Source organism: Mus musculus, chromosome 6 (genome assembly GCF_000001635.26).
Source record: "Mus musculus strain C57BL/6J chromosome 6, GRCm38.p6 C57BL/6J".
Lineage (NCBI taxonomy): Eukaryota > Metazoa > Chordata > Mammalia > Rodentia > Muridae > Mus > Mus musculus.
This window is the reverse complement of record NC_000072.6, coordinates 31,009,453-31,020,086: the sequence shown is the minus strand read 5'-3', so window position 1 is coordinate 31,020,086 and position 10,634 is coordinate 31,009,453. Positions and strand designations below refer to the sequence as shown.

General features: G+C 45.1%; 1 long non-coding RNA gene across 1 annotated transcript; it reads left to right on the top strand.

The window, feature by feature from the left end:
• Positions 1–5,143: 5,143 nt before the first annotated feature.
• Positions 5,144–10,022, top strand: Gm40359. Its single transcript, XR_868931.2, has 2 exons — positions 5,144–5,332; positions 9,388–10,022. It is a non-coding gene; the product is annotated as a predicted gene, 40359 (long non-coding RNA).
• The last annotated feature ends 612 nt before the right edge of the window (positions 10,023–10,634 follow it).

The window sequence follows — 10,634 nt, the reverse complement described above, 5'->3', positions numbered from 1 at the left end:
AGGTCAGAAAATCCTTACAGAGCAACAAGAAAGTATGTCGGAAGAGGAGAAGGGCTTAAAAAGAAAAAGGAAAAAGAAAGGAGACACAGTGTTATCAGGTGGACAGAAAGGACAAAATAAAAGCCGAGGCGGAGGAGGAAGGCGAATTAGCTTCTGCGCCCCCTCCCTACGCCTCCTCAGCAGCCACATATAAGCGGACCTTCTGTTCGGAGTTTTGGAGAGAGCTTATATTCTCCTTGCTGGGATGTCCTATTTTCACCGACCAAGCAGGGCAGAGATATCATGAGCCTCTAGATTTCAAAGTAATCAGGAATTTGGCTGAGTCCGTGCGGATGTACGGCTTAACTGCCTCCTATATTGTGGCTCAAGTAGAGGCATTGAATAGACACTGCATGACACTGTCTGATTGGGCAGGCTTGGTAAAGGCATGCCTTTCACCTGGGCAGTATTTAGATTGGAAAGCCTTCCTTATTGAATTTACAAATGAACAGGCAGTGCTGCAGGAAATCCAGCATGGGATAGGGATATGCTGCTTGGTCAAGGTGGCTTTGCACAACAACAGACAGGATATACAGTGCAGGTGTTTGAGCAGGTGAATCAGATTGCCATAAGGGCGTGGAAATCATTGCCCACCTGTGTTGACGGTGTTGCAGAACTCTAGAGAGGCAATGAGGCACTGAATCAAGTAAGAGAGGAGTGCTCTCAATTGGTTTGGGCGAGAGGGTCTGTTTGTGTTTCCCCAGGATCATCGACAACAGCTGTGGGTCCCAGAACGGCTGACCAGAGCAATTCAAAACAAGTGGAGCTGTGAGGACGTGGATGTTCCTGTGGCTGGGGGTGCTCCCGCTAGTGAGAACTGAAGAGCTCTGTGTTCCTGAAATCATGCCGTTGACACATTCGGGTGTTTCCTCAATTCTTTACATCTAATGCCAGATTTTAAGCCTTAATGGAACTCGAATAGAACCCATCATTGTTGGAAATTTTACCTCTTGGCTAACCTCTGCTTTTTCTTACTTTAAGGAATGGGTGGGAGTGTTTGGTGCTGCCATATGCTGTGGACTGGTGTTCATGCTCTGGTTGGTATGCAAATTCAGATCCCAACAAAAAATGTGACAAGGTGATTATAACTCAGGCACTTTTAGCTAATGAAAACGGCGCCTCCCCTGAAGTTTGGTTATCTATGCTCAAGAATTAGTCGGCATCTGAGTTCTCTGCTCTTGCACCCCATGGATTTATGAATCCATTGCACTGGGATGAGAGAGACTCAACAATCATTGATCAGCCCTTGCACATCGCTGAGGTTTCCTCATTGCACTCGATAGGGTGATCATGATTTCCCCACTAATTCATTTTTGGCTGGCCTCTTTTGTAGAGTTCGCCCTAGGTCATTTAGCAATTAATGTCACACAGCATCGCGGTATCCAGAGAAAGGCAACTTTCCTCATGCACAGACCAACCTAAGACACGGGGTCCAGTGGCGATAGGGTTACCCTATGACGGGTAAGGCTGTGACATTAGAGAAACGACCTAAAACAGAAACCACGGCGGATGGACATAATTTAACAGGCCTAGTCCAGCATCATTTTATTAAAATAAAAAGGGGGAATCATGACCTCAGATGGCAGCACAGGCCACTCAGATCAGACTGGCCCCAGCATCAGCATGACCCCCAGACATTATCAACAAGGTCTCAGGCAGCAACTCGGACCACAGACATCCAAATGGACTTTGGGTGTAGCATAAGCCACAGACATCAACACAGATCCTGGCTATGGTAGGGTTACAGACTCAGATAAGGCCTTTTGGTGATAGCCTGGCCCCAGACATCACCATGGCTTTAGGTGGTTGTGCAGGCATCTTATATCCACCTGTTCTCCACCACCGGTCTCCAGTCCCACCTCTCTCCACGGTGAGTGAAACACTGGACTTTGCTTTCTCTCCCATCTCTCTTCCCTCTCTCCATCTTTCCCATCTATCCAACACATGTGTACCCATGGCCATGGTGCCTGACACACAGCCAGGGGAGGTGCTTGGGTGTCTTCCAGCTACTGTGGACCTCAGGGTTTTTGTTGTTGTTGTTTTTTTTTTAATCTCCCTATTTTATATGCTATCTTTAAAAAATTGTAATTTGAAAGTTTTCTGGTTATAATAATCATTAATATTTGTTTGGTATTTATAATAAGCATACTTGCTTTCTATAATATTCTAGAATTAGCAATATCTACCAAGATTACTTGAAACTGAAAAGACATACCTCAACAAAACAAAACAAGCCACTGTTAAGTTCAAAAAGACCTAGTAGTGGGTTTTTCCACCAGATTGTCCCAGATGCAGTCTTTTAAAATGGCATGTCTGTATCATGATAGCATTGGCTGAAATGCATGCTGGGAAGAGTTGAAGGGGGATAAAAAGAGTTAGGCTTGCAGTGAATATAGCATAAGCCAGAAGTTTCCAGAGAAGCAACCCCTGTATTTAGGCGTTGCTTAGTGGAGCTGAGGGATGCCTTCATTCATTGAGAAGAATCCAAAGACCCGCAGGATCCTGCTTCTTCCAGTGATAGCAGCAACAGAGCATTGGTGTCCACTGAGGGTCAAAAGCGTCATGCACACTCTCCCAACTTTCAAAGCCAGCCGGTTCAGACCTGACTTGTAGGCGCCATGTTTGTGTTCAGGTCATGCCATCCCAAACCCACCCCGAACCAAAGGCTGTGCATTTCAAACACTGTCGGAATATAAAGAGAATGCCAGGCGGCAGTGATGTTTTTGAAGCATCCCCACCGCCACCACCTTCTTGTTCCGTTTAGAGCAAGGAGTTTCCCGGCTCCCTCCTAGACACTCGCATCAGAGCTCTAGGAGAAACCGACACTTATCAGAGAACGCGTTTCTTTGAAACACAGAGCAGATGCTTTTCCAGCCAGAGAAAAGGAACCATCTAAAATTACGCCAAGAAGGAAATTGGAAAGTTGCAGCCTGACAGAAAATGAGCACAGTGCCCGCTCTTGCCAGCTCAGGGAGGAAAAAAGTCTCATTACCTCAGGTCGTACGAGATGGAATATGGAATCAGGGTGACCGTGGTTTCCAGTGAGAAGGGTTGGAGTTGCTGGGTTTAAAAGAAAAAGAGTTCTGAGGAAGAGAGGGAGGAAGGGAGAGAGAGGGACAGATGAACCCACAGACACAGAGAGAGACCAAGCCCTTTAGACAAGAGGTTTATTACATAACGGGTACAGCAGAGGTCTGAGGGAGCATTTCCGTGTCACTAGACACCACCAAGGTGCAACAGTTTCCAAGGAGTGGAGGAAGTCTGCATTGTGAGGGTGCAGGCTTGGCTAATATGTGACCTATACCACATGACTGGAGCGGAAGAGATGGGTATATTTAGCTTAGGCTACTTGACAGGGGTCACTCTTTATCTGGATAAGGAAGTGGGGGCTGGTTAATGTGTGACCCACATTCGTGCGATGTGATAGTAGTCAAGTTGTCTGACCCCGAGCAGCAGGCGTGGGGGCTGGATGCATTCTCTCTGTGTTGGTCTGGGGTCTCTAACACCTGGGCCCTGCCCAAGAACAACAGAAGGCTCGTTAGCACTCATTTTCTCTACCTTGTGGTCACGGATGTCATTATGGTGTTTGGGGTATGAGGTTTCAACCTCCACTTTACCAACAGCTGTCCTGAAATCAATAGAGGACTGCGATTTAAAGTCGTAAAGCTAATTGAACAAGCCACTTCTCAGGCACTCTGACTAGGACATCATAAGGAATCCTATCCTGACCCTAAGCTGGGCCACATCTCTAGCTGTACCAACTCCATCCATTTTCCAAGACAGTGGTGTCCTTGGTCGTGTCAAGTTTTCTGTCTTCCCAGTTCTCTTGCTGTGAACTGCCTTAGAGGAAATGAAGGATTTATGAACTTATTTATGAATTAGAACTTATTTCGTCATCTCAAGTTTCTTTCTTAAGATTTCCTAAAATATTAAAGAACAACTGTAGTAGTTAAAAGTGCTGTTTTGTGAGGGCAGCTTTATCAGAGAAGGGCTTTTCAGACTTGCCTTTCTCATGCTAGGTTTCCATGCCCGTTAGTGTTGTAATTGGGCTTTTTTTCTTTTTCTCTTTCATTTCCTCTCTACTCAGAGGGTTAGTAAAGAAATATGGAAATTATTGAACATTCAAAGTGACATCATTGACGTATTGTCTGACCCATTCTCTCAAAAAATGGCATCAGGTCATTTCTGGAAGGAGTTAAATCTTTGGAGGGAGGTCTGGGAAGATGTCTCTGTGGATAAAGTGCTTGTCACCAGCCTGAGGACACAATTCAGATCCCTAGGACCTATATAAAGCTGGGCATGGCAAAGTGGATATGCAGCCCGGTTCTCCTATGTAAAATGGGATGGAGAAGCAGCCAAGTCCCTGGAAGTTCACGGGGCAGCTATATTTATGGGAATAAATAACAGATCCTATCTCAAACAAGGTAGAATATGAGGCATGACACCCAAGGCCATCCTCTGACCTCCACATGCACGCCCCACAGGCACACACCCATACAGGCACACACAAACATGTGTGCACAAACACAAACATTTCTAGTTTTTATACTGGCAAAGGAAATTAGTTAGCTCTTTTTATAAGACTTTATGTCTATATTTCTGGAATATTTTTAACATCTGCCTTGCCAGGATTCCTTATATTGTGGCCCTAAAATAGGGCTCAAAGGATTGTAGTCTTGAGAAAGGGTGAGTTATGTTTACAGTAAGCAAATGTTTCTCCACAGAGGCCATCTGATGAAGATGCTCACAGCAGCACTTCTCAAAGGTTTCTAGACCAGCTGACAGCTTCACAGGGCGTATGCTCTCCCACACCAGAGCGGAAGAAACAGCCTGTAGACATAGCTCCCGACATGTTCTCCATGGCTTGTAAAGAACAGGAATGAAAGACACAATGTAAAGATAGCGGGGCAAGACGGAGCAGACAGAAGAATTCACTCCAGGAGAACAAAAAGAGAGATCTGGTGAAGCAGCGCAGAGCCATTAGCATTTGTCCTGCCTAGTTTTATGTCAACTTGACACAAGCTAGAATCATCAGAGCTTCAGTTGAGAAAATGCCTCCATAAGATCCCGCTGCGGGCAAGCCAGTTGAGTGGGTGTTTTGTTAATTAATAACTAATGGGAGAGGGCCCAGCCCCTTTTGGATGATGCCCTCCCTGGGCTGGTGGCCCTGGGTTCTACAAGAAAGCACGCTTAGCAAGCCAGTAAGCAGCACCCGTCCATGGCCTCTGCATCAGCTCCTGCCTGCAGGTTCCTACCGTTTTGGTTCCTTTAGTGAGAACTACAATGTCAAAGTGTAAGTCAAATATACCATTTCCTCCCTAACTTGTTTTTTGGTTACAATGTTTCGTGGCAGCAATAGAAACCCTAACTAGGCGACTATCTCTTTCAAAGAAGAGGTGGGAAGGGAAAATGTACCTGAAGAGCAAGTATCCCAATAGGAGCTACATTCATGGAAAAGACCCAGTATGGGCGGAGGGAAAGAAATGTCCTAATGTAACTCTTTTGGACTCTGTTTCTTTGGATTTGACAAACTCACCTGGAGCCATCAAAAAGGAAGCTCAGGTGGTAGACCCACCCGGTGTTACTCCCTGGACTAGAGCAAAGCAGAAAGGCTGAACTGGTTGGGAGAGGTGGACAGGTAGTGAAAAATAAGGGTAACCATAAACAAGACTTCAAAGTTTGGACTCTGCTGAACCTATGTTTTGGGAGAAGGTGTTGCCATTTCTTTCCTTAAAATCATTTTAATTACACTTTCCTGTGTTTACTTGGAGTGAAAGAGAGGGAACCGTGGTGCGCGCATGTGTGTGTATGTGCGTGCGTGCGTGCGTGCGTGCGTGCGTGCGTGTGTGTGTGTGTGTGTGTGTGTGTGTGTGTGTGTGTGTGTGTGTAGGTTGGAAGAATCAAACTCAGGCTTGGTGGCAAATGCCTTGCCAGCCAACCCATCTTGCTGGCACATCACTTCCCTCATTATGAGAGGCAGTATAAGGTTAAACTCTGTCTTTTAATTTATTGAAGCAAATATTTACTGTTGCAGCGTCTTAGAAACTAATGATGTCTGTAACTATATTCAAATTAATTATGAGAATTATCGAAGACTTTCAGAAGTTTTGGTTGGGGATGTCATTAGAACAATTTATGTCGTCAAATAGATTTAAAACATTGCTTATATTCCGCAAGAATGAATCATAGGAGGCATTAGCATATTTTAATTAAAAGATTCAAGTAGCACAATTATATCCAAATTACACTTTGTGATCTCCCTAATAGCTTTACAAGTAATTTTCAAATATATTTGAAACCTTGCCCAGAGGGTTTTACTTGGTATAAAGCAACCAAAGAATTTTTAGCAACATTCATAGAAAGCTTTGTAGAAACATCCAATTTTCTAAACCATATCAAGATCAAGGTTTGGACACTGTGGGAATGTCTAATTAGTACTGAGACTATCACATCGTCACCTCCTCGTTAAGTATTCATTAACTTGCGCATTATTTTTTGAGATAGGATTTTGTCTATCCCTGGCTGGCCTCAAACTTGCTGTGTCTTGAACTTTTGATCCTCCTGTCTCTACCTCTGTGCCTTGGACTGGACTCAGTCAGCAGGGTGACAAACAGACACAACATAAGGGAGTGTTGATCTGAATGTAATTTCTCAAAGCGAGCATCAGACTTAAAATACAGAAGAAAATAAGGAAGTTGGGTAACACATCAGCCAAGGTACACTGAGGTTACCGAATGCATAATGACTCTTTACACAAAATAGAGGAATGCATACATAAAGACTAGCAGGAACTAGGCAATAAAACAACTGAGACAAAATCACCTCTATCTAAGGTCAGCTATATTCTTAGAAGCCAGGTGTGAGGTCTTTATGCTCCCGGGGCAAGGGCTTTTTGTGTCCAAGCCATAGTTCTAATTAGGGAGTTCTGCTCTAGCTAACCTTCTCATGAATAATGCAATACTCTAGTTCCTCCTTAAACCACAGCCCAATCTTCTTCCTAAACCATTGTAAATTCCTGTATATGGGAGTGACTTGGCTGTTAATCTAAGTGATTTTGTGTAGACTTTCTTCTATTAAGTAATGTAGTCTGCCATTCATAATTATAATAAGAATTCTAAACTTACTTTGCTAAGCTTGCCCTGAAATTTCTAACTCTATGTAGTAGATAGTAATGCCTGATTTCTTTAACTATCTCTCTTTCAATACTGGAGGCAATTCATCTGAATAGGCAACATTCTTACTGAATTCCAAGCTCAGGGTCGGCTCAAGGACTGCCTAGGACATTGGTGAAGGCCAGGAAGCAAAGTTCAATTTAGCTTAGGTATTTGACAAATCATTGCTTGGAGGCACCTATAATAAAACAATACTGAAAGAAAGCACACAGATCCATTCACTGACTAACACAAGGACATGTTTGGAGTATTCCTGCTACAGGATGCCAAGGCTCCAAGAGACTAAGTTTCCGTGAAACATTTTGCCATGGGACTGTGTCCAAGCTTTTGGGCCTGCCACTAAGTTTTTACTGGAGTGGGTGTGGCACCTCTGGAGTGCCAAGTTAACAGGTGTGAGTCACAGCACCTAGCAGGATGCTGGAGATCAAACCCAGGACTCCACACATGCTAGGCAACCACACTATCACTGAGCTACATGAACAGTGTCTCAACTTCTGGATATAGACCAATAGACCCCCAAAGTGCAGGGTCTATTGGTCTATATGCTGTGCTGTGCTGCAGTTGGCCCATGAGAGCCGCTCTGTATTTCTTTCCCCGCTTGGCCTTCAGTGACTGTGCACTGATAGATAGCTCGATAGAGGAGGGGAGTTTAGGACAATGAAACCAACAAAAGCTAAGAGCATCCTCTCCCATTCCTTCCTTTCTGAAGCAGAGGCCCACCAGCCTGTAGCTTCTCCCTTGGACCCGGCAGAGGTTATAATGGGGTGTTTTTGCTGTCTGCGTTTTGCTGGGGAATGGCTCCTGCCATATGAGTCCATGGATTTTAACTATTTCAGTGAACTCTGCTGGCTTTTCGAGATGGCAATTTTCCCCTTTTTTTTTTTTTTTTGTACATGCAGTTAAGAATTGTCCTAAGGGATGAGTCTCCACCGAGTCTTCAGTGGCACTCTGTGCTAGGCTCCTAGCCTGTCCATCTCAGGAAGTGGTACCCTCTTTGAGTCATTTTCTCTCACCATTATTGCTGCCAGTGTCCTACCCTCAGCCCAGCTAGTCTCAGTGGACTTTCTTCAGCCTCTCTATCCTTAAATGCCTCTTGGAACTAGACTTGGCCCCTCCCCCTGCTGCCTGAGAAGCTGACTTTCTAAATCAATTCTCTCTCTTTCTCTCTCTCTCTCTCTCTCTCTCTCTCTCTCTCTCTCTCTCTCTCTCAATTCAGAAGTCCCGTGAGCTGTGGCCACAGGCCAAGATCCCAAATTAACCTATGCCATCATTTCCCTCTTAGCACTTGAAACTGTAGCATGCTCTGGGCAGAATGCCAAGGCTTTCTATCCTAGGCCCTAACGGCCTTCATTACCTAAATAAAATGTTGCCTGAAATAGAAAAGTCAGATTTTTTTAACTCTTTATTGACTTTTACTTTATGTTACTAATTGCTATTGAGCATCCTGTGAGCTGTAGCGCACCTTGGTAAGGATGAAGCTTTCAGGAAACATTTTCAGGGTTAGCCTAAGAATTACAATGTCTTAGCAGACTCAAACACCAAGCAGTTTTGTAAACATTAACAGAAGAAAGCTCTTTATGCCAGCTTGACAATGGAAGTTCTGTGCAGCTGTGAATGCTTCAAAACTCTCTCTCTCTCTCTCTCTCTCTCTCTCTCTCTCTCTCTCTCTCTCTCCTATTTTTGTTGTGGTGGGTTTTGTTTTTGTTATTTAATCAAGCATAATATTTTTATTGATTATTTGGGAATTTCACACAATGCACCCTGATCGCCTGATCGTACCCCATTCACCTTCCTTTCTTCCCGGGTCCATACTCTCACCGCCCACCCCACCCCCCAAGAAACAGAAGAAAATAAAAAATATACCCCAGGTCCAGTTTGTGTTGCCCATATACTCAATGGAGCATGCTGAAATGCCCAGTGGCCAGCCACTTGAAGATAACTGAGTCCTTCCCCATCCCCACCCCACCAGAAGCCACCAACTGTGAAGTGCTACACTTTAGCTGCCTTAGCACAATTTTTAAGCACTCTCTTCAACGTTTTCCTGCCTGACTTTTTTCTTTTCTTTTTTTTCTGGGAGTAGGGGTGGGCTAGGGGTGGAGGTGGCGGGGGAGGGGGTGGGGAATGTTGTCACAGATGCCTTCTATGTCTCTCATTCTCAACTGTGAGTCTGCATTAGATCGACGATGCCACGACAAAAGAAGCTTCCTGGCCCAAAACAGCCAGCGGCAGCATGGATTGTGGACCTCAACATGACCCCAGGTGGCAGCATAGACCACAAACGCCAACAAGGCCCTCCCTCTGCGGGAGCATGGACCGCAGATACCAACTTGGCCTCTGGCCGCAGCCCTGACCACAAACACTCATGTGTTCTCTAGCAGTAGTATGGACCAAGGACATCAACATATCCCCAACCCCACCTTCCACCCCCACTGCAGCATGTAACATCCACGTGGCCTTTGGCAGCAACACAGACCCATGGGTATCAACATCCCGCAACAGCAACAGCAGCGGCACGAACCATGGACGTCTTTTCAGGTGGTCCAATCCAGGAAATGAACTGTTCTCCATCTTGGAAGCCCTGTCTCTGCTCAGAGCTGAGAGAGATCTGTAGCCTGGGCAGTGTGCTGGGGGCAGAGGCTGTGAGGGCTCCAGGCTCCAGGCTACTCAGGAACAACAGCTCCCCCACCCCCCGCTGCACCCCACCACAGCCTCACCCCCACGTCTGTCATGAGCAGCTCCATCTGCTAACTCTGCCCCACCTCTCTATCACACGTATATTCACCGAAGTGGCATTAAAACCTGCAGCGTCTCTGTTGTGGTTATTCCTCAGATTGTTTTGATATTGTATATTGTGAATGTCTAATGTACTTATATTTTGTAGAAGGGGTAATATGAAGAATAGTTCATTTATTATGGGTAACTTTCTCCTATGTCTTAGTCAGTATTCCATTGCTGTGAAAAGACACCATGACTCTATCAGTGGAAGCATTTAACTGGGGCCTGGCTTACAGTTTCCATGTTAATCCATTATCATCATGGCAGAGAGCATGGCAGCATGCAAGCAGACATGGGGCTGAAGAAGAATCCAAGAGCTACATTCTGTCCTGAAGGCAAAGAGATTTGAGTCCTAGCATGGATTTTTGAAACCTCAAAGCCTACTCATACATAGTGACACACTTCCTCAAATAAGGTCACCCTCCCTAATCCTTCTAATCCTTTCAAATAGTGTCGCTCCCTGGTGACTAAGTGTCTTAGTTAGGGTTTTACTGCTGTGAACAGACACCATGACCAAGGCAAGTCTTATAAAAAGACAACATTTAATTGGGGCTGGCTTACAGGTTCAGAGGTTCAGTCCAACATCATCAAGGTGGGAGCATGGCAGTATCCAGGCAGGCATGGTGCAGGCAGAGCTGAGAGTTCTAT